Source organism: Xenopus laevis, chromosome 8S, assembly GCF_017654675.1.
Source record: "Xenopus laevis strain J_2021 chromosome 8S, Xenopus_laevis_v10.1, whole genome shotgun sequence".
Lineage (NCBI taxonomy): Eukaryota > Metazoa > Chordata > Amphibia > Anura > Pipidae > Xenopus > Xenopus laevis.
This window is the reverse complement of record NC_054386.1, coordinates 82,398,200-82,419,019: the sequence shown is the minus strand read 5'-3', so window position 1 is coordinate 82,419,019 and position 20,820 is coordinate 82,398,200. Positions and strand designations below refer to the sequence as shown.

Here is a 20,820-nt window from a genome sequence, read left to right as displayed (position 1 = left end):
TATAAAAGAGCCAATGTCCAATAATGGCAGTTGTACAGTAACTTGGACCAAAAGCTCATAAGAACCCGCCAATAGTAATATAAATAAATTCATGTCTAGTAATACCCATGTTGACAGATATTCTGCAGTTATTGACCAAAAGCTTATCAGCAAGAATTTTTCACAAGAATTTTAAACCATAAATCAGTCTAATCTATGTATGTATTTATGTATAGATGCAAACACTAATCATTTATCGACATCTCTTTTTAACTCCTTTTAGATGCAACAGCTGCTGGAAATGCAAGTACTTTTCCAGTTTGGGCCATTGTTGTTATCACTGTGGAATCTTTCCTTTGTGCCTTGTTTGTTGCAGGTTGCATTTATGGGGTGAGTTCATTTTTTTAAATTAAAATGTTCCTGACATACAAACAATTGTAAATTAAATAATTGTGATGCAAATGAATTATTGTACACAGTATTTGTGAAAAACAAAATCATGTGTTGCCAAACTCTAGAGGGTAGGGTATTAAGGTCTACATAGTCGTTTAACCATCTTTTTTTTAAGCCTAATACCATACTCTCTTGAACTTGGAAATCTTGAAACATCAGAAGACTTTCAGCATATCTAGAGACTTACCCAGTTTAGTAGCTTTTGTTACAAGCGGTACTCATGCATACTGCTAATAAACAGATAACGAGAGTTCTGAAATCAACTAATTATTTTCAACAAGAATGTAAATAATTATTAAAAATTTTAATATACGCATTTAATTTGCATCAGGAATTAACAATCAATACCCCATAGGAAATAAAAAATTTCAATCGCTCAATACAAATACATTCTGATGAATTTACACTTTGACAAATGAATAAATTACTTTCTGTTGAGAAAAGCATGAGTATCTTACACCAGTGTGTACAGTTCAGTAGACTAACTGCATTATTTGTGCTATCATTCCCTATGTCTGGGTCTGTGAGAAAGCTTACAAATACTAATGTTGGCGTTGTAGTAGTTGCTGAAATGCCTATTTCTGCTAAGGTTTTAAGGAACAATACTGCAAAGTACATGGACTAAAATATATTTATACAGCTCTTGCAGAAATTACATACAATAAATATTCAAAGTGTGCATAGATTCATAATCACATAGCAATATGTGAAAAAATGGTTTGCTTCCAACAAATTGACATTTACGACCTCAATGATTAATTCTGTTTGAAAATGCACCAGGTGCAACATGGACAGCAGTGTTTAATACAGACTGTAGAGGGGAAAGATGGTAGTTAGGGAGGCCAGCTAGTAGAAGGTTACAGTAATCTAGTTGGGATAGAATGAGAGCATGCATGAGCATCTTGGCTATAACAGGTGAAAGAAAGGGACAAACTTTAGCAATATTGCGTAAGAAAAAGTGACAGGTCTTGAGAGTGGTGTTAATATAATCAGAGAAAGAGAGGAGTCAAAGATTACGCCCAGACAGCGAGCTGAGTTGACAGGGTTAATGAGCGTGCCATCAATAGTGATAGTAATTGGGGGAGTAGGACCAGGATTAGGTTTAAAGATGATTAATTCAGTTTTTGTTAGGTTAGCTTTTGTCCAGTTGGAGATTGCTAGGAGGCAGATATGAGCCTTGGTTTCAGCTGTCAATGAAGGAGTGAATAAATATATTTGGGGATCATCCGTATACAGATGATAATTAAAGCCAAATGAGTGGATGAGAGTGTTCAGGGAGAACAACAGCAGACCAAGTACAGAGCCTTGCGTCACCCCTACATTAAGTGGAACTGGATACGAGGTTTCGTTAGCATAAGAGACATTGAATGATTGGTTAGAGAGGTGAGAAGAAAGCCAAGATGCAGCCTGGTTTGGGATACTAAGCGAATACAGAATTTGCATCAGGAGAGAGTGGTCAACCATATCAAATGCAGATGATAGGTCAAGGAAAATAAGGATAGAGAAGTGACATCTGGCTTTAGAAACCTGAAAATCATTTGTAAATCTGCACAACACAGTCTCAGTAGAGTGAGCAGGCCTGAAACCAGATTGCAGAGGGTCCAGAAGATTATGGGTGTGTAGAAGTTAGTAATATGGGAGAACACAATATTTATCCAACTACCCTATGAGCAGAAGCACCAACATTTTGGAGCCACTGTGTTAGATCTGAAAAAAATAGGGTCTTTGTAAAGGTCTACACTAATGCCAATCTATGGGGATGGAGGTCGGCACTTTAATCTCTAAGTAATTCAGGGTAGCATAGTATGACAAGAAACTGACTGAAAGTCTAAATATGTGTTACATTTTATTTCACACAATCACGTGCAAATACAATTAAATCTTGTGACTTTACTTCAGCTAACCATAAAGCTAGGTTGTCTATGTAAATGTCTATATAAATGAATTACATTCGATTCAAGATCAGCAAGCAGCTTATACACACAGATCCTTTTTATAGCATAATTATGCAATATATATGACAGACAACATTATTCTTCATTGCAGCCTTTGACAGATAGTCTGTGATTAATTAATACAGCATTAATGTTAGCATATAGTGTTAATTGTTTTATAAACTTGGTGATTGGTGATGGAACATTACATTGCTACATGTGCAATTAATATTAATTTTTTCTATAGGTTTTGTTTTGCATGAGGAGACGCAGACGATCAACTATCTATGAAGTAAATCAAGAAACAGTGTGATATGCTTCATATACTCCTTGACAGTTCCTGCCCATTCTCCTGCCACATTATTAAGCTTTAAAAACTGGACACTTTACACTTGTGGTTTCTGTTACAACTTCCCAAAATGCTTCTCTTTTCTTTTGTGCCCGTAATTCACTCTTTTAATTCGATGTTTAATTCAACTTCAATCAAAACCTTATATTTTTTGTTGTTGTTTTACTTTCAGTTCACAGAGGGTGTAATATTATTGATGAGTGAATTTCTTCTTCTGCATTTCGCCATCTGACATTTTTTTTCTAAAACTGCCGCAAAAATCTGCAGCATAAAATTTCACACAACGAAAAAGTCGCAGAGACAAAATTGTCCCAGAGACAAAGAAGTGACCATAGAAAAAAATGCCCATTGACTTTAATGCAGTTGGACAAAAAAAAAAGTTGCCAAGATAAAAAATCGCTACAAGACAAACAGGCCTTGACCTTAATGCATTTGGAGTGAGAAATAATTGTCACACGCTCGTCACTATGTATTATGCTGTTATATATTGATTTATAAGACATGGTACTTTAAGGGGCAGATGTATTAAGGGTCGAATATCGAGGGTTAATTAACCCTCGATATTCGACTGGCGAATTAAAATCCTTCGACTTCGAATATCGAAGTCGAAGGATTTTGCGCAATTCGTTCGATCGAAGGAATAATCGAACGATTTGAAGGATTTTAATCCATCGATCAAAGGATTATCCTTCGATCAGAAAAAACTTGGAAAGCCTATGGGGACCATCCCCATAGGCTAACATTGACTTCGGTAGCTTTTAGGTGGCGATCTAGGGGGTCGAAGTTTTTTCTTAAAGAGACAGTACTTCGACTATCAAATGGTCGAATAGTCGAACGATTTTTAGTTCAAATCATTAGATTCTAAGTCGTAGTCGAAGTAGCCCATTCGATGGTCGAAGTAGCCAAAAAAACACTTCGAAATTCTAAGTATTTTTTATTCTATTCCTTCACTCGAACTTAGTGAATGGGCCCCTAGATGTAGATGATCAATAAAAATAGTTATAATACTTTAGTCCCGTGACATAACGGGTCATTTACAATGCCCCAGGCAGTGTAGCAAAGTGCCATTTATTTGCATTTTGCCCATTGCTTGGACTTTGCAAAAAATAGCTTCATAGTGTTACACACTCCCACATGCAGGTTTGTAGGAAATGAGCATGAAGGGTCACACTCTTTTGTCTTTTAGCTTTCTTGCACAGGGTCTTAAATGACCCCTCTAGTCATATACAGTAAATTGTATTTTAACAATTATGGCCTTTAAAATACAAATCACAGAAATGCCTAAAAGCCTTCAGCTGCTGATGGATGCAGGGATTTAAATCCCACCAGAAGATCACTTACCATAGGGTTTGATCCAAATCTAATATTTTCTTTATTATTTTTACATATTTAAGATTACGTTGTAGATAAATGGCCACTGATGTATTAGAAATAATAGGGCACCTTTACTAAAATGTATAAGGTATGTATACAACGGGGGTCTTTTTAATATATCTATTTCATCTACCAGAGGTTTTTTTTTATCACTGACTCGAGTATAAGCTGAGGTAGACTTTTTCAGCACATTTTGGGTGCTGAAAAACTCGGCTTATACTCGAGTATATTCGGTAGGTATTTTCCATGGTAAATCCTACAGTTGTACATTAACAGCTCTGTAAAGCTAATTTTAATCAAAGTGCAAAATATAGGCAAAAGGAACAAGGCGTCCCCTGCACCAATGTTAGTAAATAAACCTTCAAGATGAGCAGGTGCTAGAATTCAGGAACAAATATATGGCTTCTCTGTGGTAATCATAGCTTATTTGCACATTCATAGCTCTGAGGAACAAGTATATTAATTTTTATAAATAGAGGGTCAATCGCTAATTTTTGTTTTATCGCTTAGCTAAATATTGCATAACTCTGTATGTAAAAAGAGCATATTATCCTTGTATTGGAATATATTATTTCACATGAAGATATTATTCTAATGAGTGTGTGTGTGTTTTGTTGAATGTGTAAGAATTATCTTTATGTACATCTGAATTTTATAATATATACACATATAATTTATGCCAAGCTTCATTTTACATAAAATAAATATTGCGTCCTTTAAATAAAATCGAAATCTCATCTCTACCTAATTCCTCAAAATAATTTTGAATTCTTTTTATATGTACACTGCTTTATACTGCCTAGGTAACAATGGCTTTGGACAGCACTCCGCTAATGGGGGAATGTAATAAAAGTCACAAAGAGTAAAACAATGCAAAAAGGTATTGCAAATATTTTTTCCGTTACCGACTTTTAGTTCATTCCCCCACATGTCTTTAAGAAGTTAAAAGGTCTTTATTACATATTGGCATAGACCAAAAGTGCAAAAGTGAAGTGCTCTCCAGATTGGTTGGGGAAGGGCTGGGGTGGTAAATGGGCGCCCACTTGAAAGCCAGCGGACTTGCTAGTGATTCCAAGGAATGCAGCAGGTGCCAGATGCGAGTGGGTGCATGTTATTGCCACTTACCTGTGAAAGACAGGTTTTAATCTATTTGAATTAAGAATTATTAAATGAGAAATGAATTGGGATTATTAATTTATAAAAAAACATACAGTATTACTATACAGATATATGCCAGTAAAATATGATGCTGTAAGTATAGACTGAACTACTATTCCTTCATTATTAGTGATGGGTGAATTTGTCCCGTTTTACTTGCCAGCAATTTAGCGAATTTCCCGCAAAATTCACGAAACGGGAGAAAAATTTGCAAAATGACGATTTTGATGCCGGCGACAATTCTAAAGCGCCCATTAAAGTCAATGGGCATCCGTTAATGGGCGTCTAAATTGTCTAATTTATTCGCCGGTGGCGAAGCACGCAAATTCGTAGCAAATTCGCGCCAGGTGAATAAATTCGCCCATCATTATTCATTATCAAATTAAGCATCATATTTTTCACTTTGTAATAATGCCATCATATTCCAGTGGCTTTCTTCCCCTATCAATCATTAGAATCGAGTCTGCTATTTTATCTGATTCAATCAACTGCATGACTCCTTCATGAAGTAATCCTGATATTTTGCTGGTCTTGTTTCAATTGTTCTTTGCAGACGACTATGTTCCAGTTATTATGTGCACATTTAGGGGCAGATTTATCAAGGGTAAAATTTCGAATTCATGGGAGTTTTTTTAAAACTCCCATAAACTCGAATTTCGCCCAATTGAAATTTATTTAAAAAAATTTAATTTTCTAATCTCGGGTGAATAGGTTCAACCTGAAAACTCGAATCGAGTTCGAATTGAATCCAATTTGAGTTTTAAAAACTCGAATGTCAAGAAGGCTGCAAACAACTCAGTAGGTTTTAGGTGGCGAATAGTCCAATTCGAGTTCTTAAAGGGCCAGCGTATGATAACTCTCAAAAATCAAATTACATTTTTTTTTTTAAACAAAAAACTCGAATCTAATTTTAACAATTCCCTATACCAATTAGACAGTTTTGGCCATAAAAAAACTAGAAAATTCTAATTCAAAATTCGAATTTTCAATTCGACCATTGATAAATATGACCAATTAGGGTTTTGAGCACCTGTTTCTAAATATAGATAAACACATTTCTTGGATATACGATGTTGGTAAAATAAGAATATACAGTATGGTATCAGAAACTATACTCATGAATAAAAAATATATTCTAGAATTTGTTCTTAATACTAATATAAAGACAAATAGAAAGTACAGTAGTTACTACAGAAATCTACTTTGAAACATAAAATATAGGAGTAGGAGCTTCCATATTATTTGTTTATTCTGTAGCATCTCATAGCAGAGCTCCCTAGGGGTCTTTTGATGAACTATCTATGGAGAAAATCTCACATATAGAAGGCAATATAAAGTACAACCTCTATATTTAGAAAGCAAAACATGAGTTGGGAATAAGGCAAATAAAAAGTGCAATTGGTCAGCACTCACCAAACTTTTAATGCAAAGGATTAATTGTAGGTGCACGTGTAGAGTTGTTCACTTCAACCTGACCTTACAATTTCAATAGAAGTCACAGCACCATCAGTATACTTAAAAAGCCTTTATTGATTACATCGGCTTGGATCTCCAACAAACAACGTTTCAGGCTCAAACATTGTTTGTTGGAGATCCAAGCCATGTAATCAATAAAGGCCTGTTAAGCAGTGGCGTAACTAGATATTACAGGGCCCCACAGCAAAGTTTTTTCAGGCCCCCAAAATATCTAGAGGTTGACTTGTTTTACCAATATTCATTGAAATTGTATATGAATTAGGATCTAATGGGGCCCCTATCCCTCCTGGGCCCCCCTGCAGCCGCAGGGTCTGCTTTCTCTATAGTTACGCCCCTGCTGTATAAGTATACCTCTACTGATGGTGCTGTGACTTCTACTGGAATTGGGAATAAGGCAGCAATATATTTGAGGACTGGTGATGATTTAGGACCCTCAGGAAAAAGCTTCCTCTGTCCCTTAAAACTATGTGCCATACTCTTGTTGCAGTTGTAATGTAACTGTGTCATTCTTTCCACCCAGTGACTCTAATCTGTGCTGCCCTCTCGATCTGTCAAAAGATTTGCCAAAATCATATTCCATTGAAGTGGGAGTTAGACATTCACGTGTCACTTACAGGGCATTGATTAGTTTTACTTTCTTAATTTTCCAGAACTGTATGTACACTACTAACTATATGAACCATTACAGCTCATAGTCATTCTTTAAACAGCCATACCATGTGTGATACAATTTGCCAATGCCAACATAACCTACCCTCCCTTAAAGGGACCCTGTCATCCGAAAACATGTTTTTTTCAAGAAGCATCAGTTAATAGTGCTACTCCAGCAGAATTCTGCACTGAAATCCATTTCTCAAAAGATCAAACAGATTTTTTTATATTCAATTTTGAAATCTGACATGGGGCTAGACATATTGTCAATTTCCCAGCTGCCCCTGGTCATGTGACTGCTCTTTTGAGAAATGGATTTCAGTGCAGAATTCTGCTGGAGCAGCACTATTAACTGATTCCTTTTGAAAAAAACATGTTTTGAACATTTTTCCCATGACAGTATCCCTTTAAAGTCAAAGTAACTAAAAGAATTGAACACTATGTAGATTTACATATCAGTGCTAGTATGAGTGTACACTGACTCATATCAACTCCATGCATAAGCCTCATCTATTCCTTCCAACAGTATCTTTGCTTAGCCGTTCTAATAGACACACCTCAATTTATTTTACCCTTTGGATGAGAAAGAGATATTTGAATGCAATGTTTGCTTAAGGCTAGGCATAACCTTGTAAGCTAATTATCACATAACACGTGAAAGCACTTGTTTTATAAATAGAAGGTCCATACAAGTGCAACCTGTATTCTGGGAAATGGTAAATATTCTCACGTTGTCATTAGCAACTAATGTGTGAACAAAAAAATATTGCTGGGGAATGTGGTCAACTTATTCAGAAAAATGATGGAAATAATCTTGTATTCATACCAGACAATAACATCTGAACATGCTTAGATCAAGATTAATTGTTGCAAAAGGAAATTTGTTTCAATTTCATTTATTAACTCATGACCATTTCACACAATTATAGTATAGACAATTTGATCTGAATGTACAGGATGTGCTATTCTGCTCTAGCAGAATTCTGCACTGAAATCCGTTTCTCAAAAGATTATTTTATATTTAATTTGGAATCTGACATGGGGCTAGACATATTGTCAGTTTCCCGGGTGCCCCCAGTCATGTGACTTGTGCTCTGATAAACAGCAATCACTCTTTACTGCTGTACTGCAAGTTGGAGTGATATCACCCCTCCCTTTCCCCCAGCAGCCTAACAACAGAACAATGGGAAGGTAACCAGATAACAGCTCCCTAACACAAGATAACAGCTCCCTGGTAGATCTAAGAATAACACTCAATAGTAAAATCTAGGTCTCACTGAGACACATTCAGTTACATTGAGTTGGAGAAACAACAGCCTGCCAGAAAGCAGTTCCATCCTAAAGTGCTGGCTCTTTCTGAAAGCACATGACCAGGGATGGCTGCCTACACACCAATATTATAAATTACAAAAAATAGACTTGCTGGTTCAGGAATTTAATTTTATAATGTACAGAGAATTATTTGCAGTGTAAACAGTGTAATTTAAAAATAAAAACTACACCATAAAAATCATGACAGAATCCCTTTAATTATAAGAGTACTTATGCTTTGCCTCTCCTGGTTCTTCAAACCTTACCTTTTGTGTACTAGCTTTGTTCTTTCTTTTTGTTTGTTTTACAGATGTTTTAGCACTTGATGTCACTAATGCAATTGTGTGATATTTATGTCCCCCTTACCAGTATCTCAAGTGTGTACATAGGCACATAGGAATTACTATAAAATAAAGCAACTGTCATTCTGCCCAGGGCAGAATGAATTATCTAAAGGCCACTATGAAGAACTCAAGGCTGAATCTACTTACTTACATAGGATTGTTTATATTTATTGCTGGTAAGTTATTCATATTTACTCGTTATAGTCAAAACAATAACCTTAGTCTGGAATGACTAGAAATTGTAGATACAACAGATGGTGTTATTATAGGTAATAGACGTTTATAAATGAAATCATTATGTTTTATATTTTGTTTGATATTCTATTATTTTTTAAACTGTTTCTACTAAACATTTTATTCGGTACAGTTGGTTTGATGTACAAACATAGGTGCTAAATAAAAGTTAATTTCCCTACAGTAACCATTCATTCGTTTTGATCAGACAACTACAGAAATTGAAACAAAAGATGGGATTTGGGCAACTGCACTGGTTTAGAATTTAGCACTTTTGTTCGAAAATCAGCCCCAGTATCTTATTAGTAGTATAAAGATATAAGATGGAGAAAAAAAGTACATTTGTTTTCACCGACAGTGGAAAAGTTATTCAATATGCAACATTGTTTATAAATAAACTAAATACATTTTTTTTTAAAAAAAGCCAATAAATATCATAGAAATAAAATTGCGCCTGCATATTAATGCCATATTTTTTTAGGTAAAGGCTTTCATTGCTGCTCCTTGAACTTCCACATAGTTGCACTCAGTGACGTTGCTGCTTCTGCATAAATTCCATCCCCTGTTGTGAATTGTTGCACACTTACGCCTATTGATGTTGGAAAAAACCCTGGAGCTACAGCTACCTCAAGGTGGAAGAAGCTCTAGGGTTCTCACAGTGGCCAGCAAACAGCTTTACCGGAATTTATGTTTCTTTTATATTTGTTGTTCTTCTCTGTACCCTATGTAAAGATGTGCTTATGATCATAATTCTTAATGAAAAATATTCTATTTTGACCTATGAAATATGTTAATATGTAACATATGTAATATGCCCAATGTTGTTTGAGACTTTAAAATTACTTTTGATACAATCCGAATTATTCAATACTCATAAAGAAAATCAGAATTAGGAAGCATCCTAACTTACATTTTTATTACATCTGATTCAAGGTGACACAATTATAATTTTGAATTCATATTTCACTTGTATCACCAGCATGCCTGAAGTTGCACAGATGTACTGGTGCCATAGGTGTAAAGGTAAAAGTAACGTGTTTTGTGATCCCCCAGTTCAATTATAATGTAGAGACATGATCAAGTAACTGGATAACATCTGCGCATCCACCCTAACACTTGAGATTACTGAATTCTTAAGGGCCAAGACCTAGTTTGGCTGGTCAAATGATTAATATGTGCCTCCTTGATCCAGTGTGGTCATCATGTACATGTATGTAAAGGTTAAACAGTGTTAAATCCAACACAATGCGCTTGATAACTTCATATAACTTGACATAACATTTAAGTTATGGAGCCAGAATTGGTCCTAGCAAACCCAGCAATTTAAATGACTGAAGTGTACAGATACCTATTATTATGATTTGTGTACATTATTAAGAATGAGTAAGACAACTGTCGCTACAAAAAAGGGCATTATCTTGAAGAAAAATCTATTTTACCTCTTTATTGGTCCCTGGTAAGGTCTCGCCTTCAGAATGCAGTGAGGTTTTGGTCTAGTCCTTCAAAGAATAGCTGGAGAGGGTGCGTAGATGTGCAATTACACTGGTAAAATGATTAGAGGCTTTAAACTATGAGGGTAGACTGTCAAGGTTGGTTACAAATCCAACATATTCTGGCTTTACCTCTCATCCAAAAGACCATACCCACATCTCACTCCATATCACATATTTGCATTAAGTTACATCCCCAGCTCCAGATAAGGGCCACACATGACTGGAGCTGAAAATTATAATGGGCCTGTTTCCTAACGGATGGTTTTACATTTAGGTGGTCATACACGGGCAGATTTAAAGTGGACCTGTCACCCAGACATAAAAAGCTGTAAAATAAAAGTCCTTTTCAAATTAAATGTGAAATGTAAATTCTTTTTTTATTAAAGCATTCATATCTGTTGTAAACTCATTTAAGAATCTCAGCTGTCAATCAAATATTGCCTGCCCCTCCTCTATGCCTTAGGCATAGAGACGGAACAGGCAATTACTTTCACTTTCCATTCAGCACTTACTAAATGTCTCTGCACTTCCCACATTCCCCCTCTCTCTTTACCCTTTAATTGTGTAGCCATTGCATGGGGATGGACATCAGGTCTCCCATTCTGGAGCACAAACAAGATTCTGAGATGATACAAGGCTTACCTTAATAACAGTGTCCACAAAGTGGCTCCTGTCTGCTTGCTATAATTATGAATTCCCAGAGCGAGGAAAACAAGATTCAAATAATATACATATTTTGCTTAACAAATGTGGTAAAATAGGATTTGGAATATTTTTTTGGATGACATGTCCCCTTTAAGCTGCCAGCGTAGGACTGGCCACACCAGGGATGACTTTGATGTTGTTGGCCATCTTAAATATATTGCAATATACAAACAAACAATCCCTGTTTTGTTTAAAAGGGAGGGCAGGGAGGGCATTTTTTTTGCTAGCTTACGGCACAAAATCTCTCAATGTCTTAAATATATTGATAATGAGTTGAGTGCAGAGGACTGTCACAGTCGGCACCCTAAACCAGAACTAGTGCCAAGCTCCCTGGTCTCGGCTCGGCTTCACCAGTACTGTGACCGCCTTTGGCTTCGGAAGGAGCCCTCAGCGTACTCAGATGCCACCTGGACTTTTCGAGAGGAGGAAGGCGAGGAGTTCTGGCAGGCAATGGGGCGCGACTGTTGTTAGAGTCAGTTAGGCCAAAGGTCACGGTACAAAAGGATTAGGCAGAAGGACGGTCAGACAGGCTGGGTCGAGGCAGGCGGATATCAGAATCGTCAAACAGGCAAAGGGTCAAACAAAGGGTTAAGCAGGAGAGTTGTCATAGGCAGGCAAAGGTGAGGATACAGATTGTCAGATTGTCAGGAAGCAGGCTGGGTCAAACACGGATAAACAGATAAGAATTCAAAGACAGACGCACAAGGCTCAGGAAACCACAAGAACTAAGTTCTATCACGGGCAAACTCTGGAAGCCCTTTCGCTCTATTTATACTCTTTGAATTTGGCGCCATTGCGCACTGACATCATCACGCCAGAGCACCTGCGCCTTTAAGAAACACGGAGGCGTGCACCATAGAGGAGCAAGATGGCGACAGGTATTTTTATTACAAGTACCTTTTGTATTTGTCTGTATGAATTTTATGGTCACAGCCTCATTGAACCGTGCCCAATGGTTTAAAAATTGTTGGTGAGCACCACTTTCCCTTGTGTGTTATAGTATGAAACACTTCAGGGCAGATTTACTAAACTCGAGGGAATAATTTGAATTGAAAAAAATTTGAATTTCGAAGTATTTTTTTGGGTACTTCGACCACTTGGGTCAAATTTGATCGAATTCGATCGAATCGAATGATTCGAACAATTCGAAGTAAAAATTGTTCGACTATTCGACCATTCGATAGTCTCTTTAAAAAATACTTCGACTTCATACTTCGCCACTTTAAACCTACCGAGGTTCAATGTTAGCCTATGGGTACCTTCCCAGAACTTTTCTAATTTTTTTTTGATTGGATAAAAATAGTTTGATCGATCGATCGAAGTATTTGTGGTAAATCATTCGAATATAGAATTAGAAGGATTTTTACTTCGAGGGTCGAATTCGAGGGTTTTTTAACCCTCGAAATTCGACCCTTAATATACCTGCCCCTTCATGTAGAGTCCTATTTAAAGCAAATAATTCAAATCTTTTAAATGATTTCTTTTCTCTTTTGCAAATTCAGTACAATCCTGCTGGGTTTTATTCATGTTTAACTGTTTTAGTAGGTATGATCCAAATTAGGGAAAAAGACCTTATCCAGAAAACCTCATGTGCAAGGCATAATGAATAACAGATCCCATACCTGTAATATGAAAAGTAGGTGTATTTTGTATTATGTCATATCTTTGGTGTCACCTAGTGGTGATTATATGAGATTTCCTGAGCCATAAATTTTGCCTTGATGTGGGTATTATCATTGCTGTATGAGCTAAAACTAGCTGGAGTGCAAAAAGGATTTAAAAAGGGAAACAACAGAACAAGTGTTAACATGACACTCATTAAAAAGCAACACAGTGTGAATGCATAGCAAGAGGTTGGGAGTACAGTATATTGGGGAAGTTATTAGAAAGCCTTTGCTAGTTTATAATGATAAAGTTATACTATGTATCGTATCTGGGCTTTCTGAGGAGGCGTCACATGATTGGAGTTATGTTTTTGCATTGCTGGTCAGTGCCAAAGTCAAAAGAAAGGTTAAATGTAGAGTTTGTCTGACAAATCTTTTGTATGTATTATACTGTTTCATTATTTATTCTCTCTTTTGTACATACATGTATATACCATTAAAGTGTTACATTTTAAACTGGTTGCTAAACTATTCTTTGAATCCGTATGCATATTCATAATATAAGAAAAGTCCTATGACTAAATGCCAAGATCAGTTATATTTCCTATCCTTAGATAGACAGAGAGGTGATGATAATAGTAACATACACAAATAAAACTCATAACGCTATTTAGGGGTGGTGCTTCAGTATTGCATGAGAGCACACTTTACACAAGGCTCTCTTTCTTAGATGGGCCTGTGAACAAAATGTTGGAGAAAGGGGTTTATGTTTCTTCACACATGTTAAATGAATGGGGTGCCACACGTCATTTATTGCAGGGAAATGAAATTTCAAGTTGGCTCGCAAAGCTGATTTTATCACAGATGGTACTTGTGCTAACCTAGTGCAGGGTGTTACATACCTGGAAAATCCACACAGAGATGCCAGACTGCAGAGAAGAACTTAGCTTTATTCCTGGTTATTCTCTCCACACTGTCTGCTCTTCGCCCCTCACTTCCCATTCCTGTGTCTATAACCTTTATCATTATTCCACCCAGTACTAAGCTGCTAATGCATATTAAAATAAACATTTAACATCTCACAGGACAGGATAGCACAACATTACAGTACACAGATAAACGCCAGTAACGTAACTAAGGTCTAACGGGCCCGGGTTCAGGATGTGCACCCAGGACCGCCACCCCTCTAGTCGCATTGTTTCCTTACCACCGCCAGCGAGTGGTGGTTCGGCTGGACCACCATCTAGCATGCTGTAAAGAGCTGTGGACTGAATCCTTCATGAAAGATTCGGCCGAATACCAAACCAAATCCGAACCCTAATTTGCATATGCAAATTAGGGGTGGGAAGGGGAAAACATTTTTTATTTCCTTGTTTTCTGACAAAAAGTCACGCAATTTCCCTCCTCGCCCCTAATTTGTATATGCAAATTAGGATTTGGTTCAGCCGGGCAGAAGGATTCTGCCTAATCCGAATCCCACTGAAAAAGGCCGAATCCCGAACCGAATCCTGGATTCGGTGCATCCCTAGTGGAAAATACCAGGAGGAGCAACAATTCAGCCTCAGTGAAGCCCTTCCCAATGGGGGTGCATTGATAAGCCACACCCAAATTATTTTTTGTCCTATAAGGATACCCAGGCCAGATTTGGGTCAAGAACATGAGATCCACAAAATATCCGAAGGATTGTGTTGAACTCTAGATCCTGGTGCTTCGGGACCTCCATGTAAGTTTAAGGGATTTAGGACTCACTCACTGGAGTTAAAGACTGAGTGCCTCCATATCATGGTTGCTAATAGGGTAAATTGCACCCAGGACCTTAATTATACATTTTTGGCACTAGCTGAGATGGGCATTGTTCTATTTCCTTTTCTTTTCTATTTTGAAGAACTTTAAACCTTGTACATAGTTGGGTTCACAAGACAGAGACTGTTGAGCCCCCAACACAAATCTTCTATCTCTATCTACTCGCTGAGTAACATCTTTATCCTTATGCATTCTACCTCCCAAGTGACTTGCAGGCATTGGACACTTGGATAGGGGAGGATGTGATGCTGAAATAAAGTTTGGTTATTGGTGGGGGCCTTACTAATCCAACTATTGTTTAAGAAAGATTGTTGCCCTATACTATGGCTCAAATTACTTTATATGCAAAGAATAATTATTTTTCTTTTACAGCTAAGAGTATGCCTGCATTATCCTAAACAGAGTAGGATATTGCATGTTCCTTTTCACTAAGCATGTGCCTGGGAACTCCTGAGTGATGCAGGTTGTTTCCCAATTATGTGCCTTTGTTAATTGTATCTAGTTGTTCATTTACATATCCCGGTTATTGACCAAGAGGTGTTATGACCACTTCCTGCAATAATTTAATATAGTGCTTGGAAAGGGGTGGATCTTCCTCTTTGGCTCCTAGTGTCCTAATCATCTGAATGTTTCCACTGAGCTGGGTACACCAAGGCCCAGTAAAGTCAGGCTTAGATTCTTTGCCCTGACCACTCCACTGGGTGAGATCCAAACTGCTTTTGAGGTGTATCTGCTGGAGGTCTGCTTTACTACCAGTGGCAGAACTACCAGGGGTGGAAAGGGTGCAGCTGCACCAGGGTCATGTAACCTGAACCCTTTATGGGGCCTGCCGCCCATAGTATGTGATGTCAATGGTGGCATGCTGCATCCAATTGGGCTCCGCATGATGGAAGGAACCAGGAAGCTCTGTATTTTACACAGTTGACAGTGTAGGACTCATGTTAAATGAGGGGCCATGACATGGCACCTGGGATCACAAATTTTGTCCAAAATGTGGTAGTAAGCCTTAATTTAAAGGTATTCACCCAGGTTGTTTGAGTTCTATGAGTTTTTTTATCTTTTGTATGTTCAGGAACTTTAGTGTGATTTAATATTGCCTCTTATTCCTGTGGCATTATGGGTAATTTATTCAAATTTTTTCATCATTTATTATATATGTGTGAATGGGGAATCATAGCAGGATTTGCACCATAAATGCAGGCCACTCCATAGTGAAGGAAAAGCAGTCCGTTTATTTTTCATTGCAAACAAGCTTTTGCAGCATCAGAGCAACGACAAAAAAAAAAATAGCTTGTGTTTAGCAACAACAGTCCAACACTCACATGTAGCTCCTACTCTCTCTCTCTCTCTTTCACTTGTTGCTCTCTTCCTTAAAGGAATTGTTCAGTATAAAAATAAAAACTGGGTAAATACATAGACTGTGCAAAAAATATTTCTGATATAGTTAGCCAAAAATTTAATGTATAAAGACTGGAGTGACTCGATGTCTAACATAATAGCCAGAACACTACTTCCTGCTTTTGGTTACCAGGCATTAACCAATCAGTGACTTGAGGAGGGGTCATATGGGTCATAACTGTTGCTTTTGAATCTGAGTTGAATGCTGAGGATCAATTGCAAACTCACTGAACAGTTATGCCCCATGTGGTCCCCTTAAAGTCACTGACTAACACGGAGTTAGAGAGCTGAAAAGCAGGAAGTTGTGTTCTGTTCTGTTCTTTTCTGTTACACATCCAGTCATCCAGCCTTTATACATTACATTTTTTCCTAACTAACTATATTAGAAACATTTTACAAGCAAAAAATTTTTGAAACATTCTAAAACTTTGAAGTAATTACATATTTTAAAATTTGCAAAGGACAGCTGCCATTCTACATAACCTCAGGAAAAAAATACCGCTGCAGCACCTCTTTGTTGCAAAACTTCAATTTGAAGCACACACAATATTGTCTATTTCATTCTACATAACCTCAAGAGCTTTTAAATGGCATATTTTTACATTTGTGTTTACACTTAATAGCATAATTTTCGTGACTGCAAATAAGAGGTTTTGTTTCAAACTCGGTGTAAATAAAAAAAACAATCATATAGTAACAACACAATTTATGAAAGAAACAAAAATTATGAAAAAGCTGTTTCACAGAACTTAAAGGGATACTTGTCATGGGAAAAAAAAAATCAAAATGAATCAGTTAATAGAGCTGCTCCAGCAGAATTCTGCACTGAAATCCATTTCTCAAAAGAGCAAACAGATTTTTTTATATTCAATTTTGAAATCTGACATGGGGCTAGACATCTTGTCAATTTCCCAGCTGCCCCAAGTCATGTGACTTGTGCTCTGATAAACTTCAATCACTCTTTACTGCTGTACTGCAAGTTGGAGTGATATCAACCCCCTCCCTTTTCCCCTCCAGCAACCAAACAAAACAACAATGGGAAGTTAAACAGATCCCTAACACAAGATAACAGCTGCCTGAGCTCAATAGTAAAAACCCATGTCTCACTGAGACACATTCTGGAGTAGCACTATTAACTAATGCGTTTTGAAAAAAACATGTTTTCCGATGACAGGATCCCTTTAAGGCCTATTTGTAATGGTAAAGTGTACACAATGCCTAGACATCTGTTTAAAAATATTGCAGATCATAGCAATAGCCATAGCTTTATCTGTATCTACATACAGGAATGCATACATACAGGAATTGCAGTGGTTTGCTAGATGTGATTAGGGCTGGAATTCCAACAGTGAACACAAGGTGGCATAGACTTATTACTAAAAAAAAAAAAAAGAATGCTGACAAAAATATTGTTAAAGGAACTTTTTATTTAACAATCTATTTGGTAATTTCTAACTTATTGGTCTGATTATGTATGCCTTTAAACAAGAGTTTTTGCAGGATCAAACACTGATGCTGACACATGAATGTCTACTTATTTATTAATAGCTCCAAACATAAAAAGCACCAAGAATGAAAAATTAGGAACGAATAACAATACAAAATCCTCATTTCAATTTACAATTTTTTTTGTGTGTTTACAGGTAAAAAAACTTTGAAATACTAATTATATATTTTAAAATTTGCAAAGGACAGCTCCCATTCTACATAACCTCGACAGCTTATAGATGGCATACTTTTCCATTTTTGTGTTTTTTACACTTAGCATCATTTTAGTGACTGCAAATAAGAGGCTTTGTTCAGTGTAAATAAAAAAATAATCACATAGTAACAACACAATTTCCGAAAAAAACAAGAACGATGAAACAACTTAAGGCCTATTTGTAATGGTAAAGTGTACACAATACAGACATCTGTTTTAAATTAAAAGTATTGCAGCTCATAGCTATAGCTTTATCTGTATCAACATACAGGGATGCTTACTGGCTCCTTATAAAATTAAACATAAAGTATGTGAATATGATAGGGATCTTAAATTTGAAGGGGAAAGACTAATGCAAATATCATCATCATCATTTATTTATATAGCGCCGCAGTGCTTTACCTTAGTTATAACAAATGGGGAACAAATGGTGAATTATAAATAAGGGTTTCCAGAGTACAATAGGATTAGAGGTCCCTACACATGAGAGTTTACAAACTAAAGGTTAACGTACAACACGGCCATGTGGTAGGGTCGCCACCTCACCCCTTTAAAACTGAACACATATGGAATCCAGAGCCTGCATGGCTAATTAGCAATTCCTTATTATGGATGGCTGCACATAAATCAGTCCAGTTTGCATCTAAATGAATTACTAATTAGCCATGCAGGCTCTGGATTCCACATGTGTTCGGGTTTTAAAGGGGTGAGGCGCCAATCCTACCATGTGACCCGGATTGCTGTGATGCATCATTATATTCCAAATGCACTAACATGCTTTATGGAAGGTCTTCTTCCAACGTCGGACTGGGGCCTAACCCTGCCCCCCTGCCCAAGCTGTAACCCCCTCAAGCACCCCCGCGCATACCTTCTCCTTCTTGCAGGGGCACAGAGGGCCAGGACGGAAGTTCAGAAGCTGCACTAGAAAGTGGGTCTGGGCCTGCAGTGCCCATCAGGTTTTTTTCCGATGTCCGCTGGCCCAGTCCAACCCTGTCTGCCTCCATACCAGCAATGAGTAAGAATAAAAATAATGCCTCTGAGCAAGCAAAATTGGGATTATTGCAATATATGTGTATGGGACAGGGCAATGGTATGATACAGGTATTGTAAATTCTCCAGTTTCAAACCAACAGAATAGCTAAAAACTAGTGATAGGTAGGCATGGATCCGCTGCGAATTTACGGATTTTGCCAATGGCGAATGTTTTCACGAAAAATTTGCTGTGGGAAAACTCGCTGCGGGAAAAAAATTGTCACTTGGCAAAATTGTCACACGTGAAAATTATTTCAGACGCCCATTGACTTTAATGCATTTGGACAAATTGCGCATATAAAAATTGTCAAAATTGTCATACATCAAAATAATTTTGACGCAGATTGACTTCAATGCGTTTCACAAATTTATCGCCATTTTGCAAATATTTCAGGAGTTTCGCAAATTTCTCGGCGAAACAGAACGGGACAGATTCACCCATCACTCCTAAAAACCTTACTGTATGGCTCACAAGCCTAAATGCATGAAGCAACATTATGCAGAAATGGCAATGCCAAAGGTTATGGTTTCTGCACTAGCAGGCACAGCACCGGCAGGTGTGCAATCACATGCAGGGGCATTTTGGGGTCCTTGCCATCCTAAGTTAGCCTTTCTGATGCCTCTCCACCCCCCCCCCCGTTACTTATGCTCAGTGTGAATTTACAGATTATATATATATATATATATATATATATATATATATATATATATATATATATAGAGCGTGGGATGCCGGCACTGCGCATGTGTCGGTATACGGTGCCTGGGTGCAGAGCTGGATAGTGATATATACAATGGCACAATCGAAGCTCGCACTCACAGGTCTTAAGGTGAAAAAAGAGGTTTTATTTCAGCAAAAATACGACTAACGTTTCGGCTAGGTCCCTGGCCTTTGAAAAACAGTCCCTCTTTTGACAGCTCAACCCGCAGACCCGCGTTTGTACTGGAAAGTCCTGATTTTCGCTGAACAGCTAAAAAAAAAAAAATTGTTTCTAACTTAATTGCCTTTTGGCAGAGAGCCCAGAACAGCCACGAGGTTCAGTTAAGATACTTTTGTAACAATTTAGAGATCAATTGTATTAAGTATACAATTACTTAAAGGGGTTGTTTACCTTCAAACAACTAGTTGTTTTCAGATAGAAAATAACGACTTTTTACAATTACTTTCTATTTTCTATGTGTCACTGTTTTTCTAATATTGAAGTGTAAAGTGTAATTTTTCACTTTTTAAAGCAGCTCTGGCCGCCGACCCTGGAAACTGTTCTAAATTGATACATTTAGTTGATACATTTCTTATATTTGTCCCTGCTGAGCAGAATTTATGAGTTTCATTACAGGCAGCTGTTGATATTGAATTGATACAATAGTTGCTAATACTATAGAGATGCTGCAGAGAAATGTATCAACTTTATGTTGTAAAATTGTAACAGTTCAGGCGCAAATTCGCCAGCGTGACGTAATATCGTTACTTCGCCGATATACTAACGGGTGCTGGCGTAAATTCGCTAGCGAAGTGGACCTTCTCTAGAGCTACTTCGCACCCTTACGCCAGACGAAGTTGCGCTATGGCAAAGGGACGTAACTACGCTAATTCCCTAACTTGCACATTTTACTGAACGTTACCTCTTGCGCCAAACTTGCCTTCGCCACCTCAGACCAGGCGAAGTGCAATAGAGTAGATAGGGCTTGCTTCAATAAAAGTTTAAATTTTTTTTAAGTCCCAAAAAACGCTGGCGTCTTTTACTTTTTTAAGGGTGATAGGCTGAAAAAGATCGTAATTTTTTTGGGGGGTACCCTCCTTCCCCCCCCTACATTTCCTA

The 20,820-nt window shown here is 37.3% G+C and overlaps 1 long non-coding RNA gene across 1 annotated transcript; it reads left to right on the top strand.

The window, feature by feature from the left end:
- The first annotated feature begins 268 nt into the window (after positions 1–268).
- On the top strand, positions 269–2,860 carry LOC121397737. Its single transcript, XR_005963881.1, has 2 exons — positions 269–369; positions 2,614–2,860. It is a non-coding gene; the product is annotated as an uncharacterized LOC121397737 (long non-coding RNA).
- The last annotated feature ends 17,960 nt before the right edge of the window (positions 2,861–20,820 follow it).